The sequence below is a fragment of the Beta vulgaris genome, chromosome 6 (assembly GCF_026745355.1).
Source record: "Beta vulgaris subsp. vulgaris cultivar EL10 chromosome 6, EL10.2, whole genome shotgun sequence".
NCBI classification, from domain to species: Eukaryota; Viridiplantae; Streptophyta; class Magnoliopsida; order Caryophyllales; family Amaranthaceae; genus Beta; species Beta vulgaris.
Genome location: NC_079207.1, coordinates 50313852 through 50317460, shown reverse-complemented (window position 1 = coordinate 50317460; position 3609 = coordinate 50313852).

The following is a 3609-nucleotide window of genomic DNA, read 5'->3' as shown; positions in this document are numbered from 1 at the left end:
ATATTTATTAAGAAGAATAACTCTATGCTGTCATAGCAACTGGCACGACTTAGTGGCCCAAGTACTGAGAAGGACGGGGAATGATAAAGAAATTCTTTTCTAGATGTCCCTCATTTGATGATATTCGAATTCCAAACCCCCTAATCTTGAGGTTATTAAGTGGAATATCCGCCAAATAAACTAAGCCAATCTCGACTCATGTGTAATTGGTTTGAATTTTTTTAAAATAATAATATTCGGAGATGCTCCACTTGATAAGAACTCTTCATCTGCGTTTACGAGAATATAGGAAAGTAAATAGATAGTACAAGGTGCAACTATGAAGGAAGAGTTAACTAAATGAGCAACATTAGCTATCTGATCGACCACTCAATTTGCTTCTGTGAAGATGTGTGTGAGTTGCTAACTATCGAACTTGTTTGGTAGAAGCTTCGTGATATTAGCTATCTGTTATGGAGGAGTCCAAATATCTTTGACTACCTTATGACCATATGGTTATCTCCTTGAATGACAATGTTTTTAATGTCATGATGCGTAATAAGGAGTAACCCTTAAAATGTAAAGCAAAAGCTTCAATGATAATGCTCAAGGTTGAAGGCGTGATCATGGATGAGGTCTTCGAAGTGATTGCGAGTGGTATTACATGTTGAAGCTAAGGAATTTCTGATGGAACCATCAAAATTAAGTTTGAAGGAGTTGATGGGAGGTGGCTCCCAAGCAACTAGAATGATGTATTGTAACACCCCGATAATTCTCTCTTTTCTAGAAAATACTTTTATAAAAAAACCTTAGAGAATTACCCAATTATCGCCCGTGTGATAACGTATCGGCTTACTCAGAATTTTGCAGTGGAAAACAATTTACTAAAAACCAACTTTATTAAAACTTATTAAATAAATGACAAATGTCTGAAAATAAAACACACCAACTTAAATAAACAAATATCTGAAATAACATGTTCCTACGAAAACAACTTAACTACGCTAGATATATAAATAGTCTCTCCATTCCAGATTCCCAATGAGATGCATCTGCGAACCTGTAATGTCAATGCAATATTGACTCTGCTCACCAGAAGGATCATCACAGGATCAATAGGCAAAGCCATGATCACACACAAACAAGCACGTAATCAGCAAAGCTGAGTACTACATATCAGACATAAATAATCCTAAAAATGATACTACATAAATAACTTGCAGGGATAAATAATAATATAAGCATATAATAGTTTGCAGACAACTTCTACTGAACTAGACTCTAAACATTATTTCTTCCTTTAAATGGAATAGTTATTGGACGAGTTGACTTAACTATAATAGGAAATACGGAGCTACACGTATTCCATAAATGACTGCGATATCGAGGAACCTTTGAACTGAAAGAGGGATGGTGATCAATCCATTCCTAGAAAAGCCATGGGCTACAACCATGTACTCCAACCCTTAGTGTCCAACTCTAGACGTGCACCAGTCTAAAGTCTATAACTTATTCTCGTTACACTTTACGTTATTTACATGTTATTACTTGTGTTGACACTTACAGACAGTAACACATAATTTATAATCAAACATTCATAATAGAACTTCTTTTATCTTTGGATTAACAAGTGATCACAACTTACAATCCAAGACTACTTAATTCCTTTTTATTCTTTACTTACTTGTTGAACCTAACCAACAATAAACTTTACCTTTATATAGGTATAACTTGTAACTTACCAAACAAGATCCACAGTCCTCCTAAGATAATAAATAATACTCAAAGAATACATGTAATACATGATTCACTTTAACTTATATTAATTCGTACACGAATTAATAAATAAACTAATTTAACATGCTTGCATCAATCATTCCATACAAACATTTATAATCTGATAACATAATCACTTTTCGATCACATGTTGCACACAGGCATATAACATGTAAAATAAATTCCAGCATTCACATATATAAACAAATAGGTTCCTATACATGATACTAATATTAAAATACTCTTAGAACATGCTTCTAAACCACATAACACGCAAATAATCTACGTACCTTGTATATACTAGCCTGTAGGCCACTTTTAAATCGTTAAAAGTCTCCTACAACGTAATCTCCGCCTAGAAAATAAAGTAACGAAAATTAATAACTTGAACCAAAAATTACAGCAGCTTTAAAACGATCAAAACCCCCTTAAAACACGTTTAAAAATCGTTTTCAGGTATCAAACTTACGTTATTTTTAATTCCTAGTATAGTACTACTATTCTAGCAATTAAAAATCTTTAAAAACTCCATAAATCATTCTTTTATGAAATTACAGCACCTATAAAATTTAATAACCATCCTCAAAACATATATAACGTATTTGAAATTACGTACTAAATAAATCTCATACTTTATAATATATAACTTTAGTTTTTAGAAATTAAAAACCCTAAAAACTCTTATTTCCATGATTAAAAGTAAAAAAATTAACTCAACATAATAAATCTGAAATTTATTATAAAAAAATCATGATGACCGAAAATATATGTGTATATAAAACAGTAATTTAATTAGCAAACATGATAAATAATAATAAAATAACATAAAAACTAGTCTTTTAATGGAATCTTAGGAAGGAAGAAAGAAAACAACCGACAACAATGGAGGAAAGTGGCAGCGCCGGTCAGTCCACACGCGTCAGCACACAGCAGCAGCGGCTTTCGGTATTTGTGAAGGATTTGTGACGTTTCTTGTTGAACAAGAAACGAACTTGAAGAAGAAGAAACGAACCTTGGGAGAGAATTCAAGAATTACGCACGAACAAGGAGGAGAGAGAAAGGTCGAAGGAGTGAGGAGAGAGAATGACGTGAGATTGAGAGAGAAATAATGTGTAGGGTGAAATAATTTGGGTTTTTAGGATATTTATATAAAGACTTCTCTTTATGGGCTTAGGAAAAGAGATTATGTTTATAAGCTTGATGACTAATAAGATGGACACTTTAAGACTTTAGTCATCAAATGACTCTTTCCCTTTTTATCCCTTTTTGAATTTTCGATTCCATTAAACTTCCTTTTCAATATACTTTAATATTCAAAACCTTTATTAAAACATGCTTAATTAAAATGTTTCTAATTTTATTAAGCTATGAAAAATAATTTCATTTGACTTTTAAAATAGTTAACCCCCTTTAAAAGTCAAATCATTTTCCCAAACTCATTTGGATTTAAATACAGCTATATAAATACTTAAATATATTTATAAAATTTCTTTAAAATTGTGGGGGATTACATGTATGGAAGAGGGGCGAGGGAAGGGGGTTGTGCTCCCATGAAGGGAGATCGAAAACTTTTGGAAAAATACAATTTCATTACGAGTGTGCCAATCAGGATAAGCAAATGCTTCATTTTTTTTTAAAAAAAAAAAGGGAAAGAGAAACTAGCGAGGTTTCCACCTAGTTGGCCACCCTAAAGCATCCTTGCGGATGATTACAGAGAAGGGGAAATCAGGAATTTCAAACCAATAGGTGAGATTAGTCGTAGAGTGGCCCCTGTGAGCCAACCAGTCGGCAGCAGCATTAGCTTCCCAATAAATATGATGGATCTTAACTTAGCTTCTTCAAACCTTTTAAGAT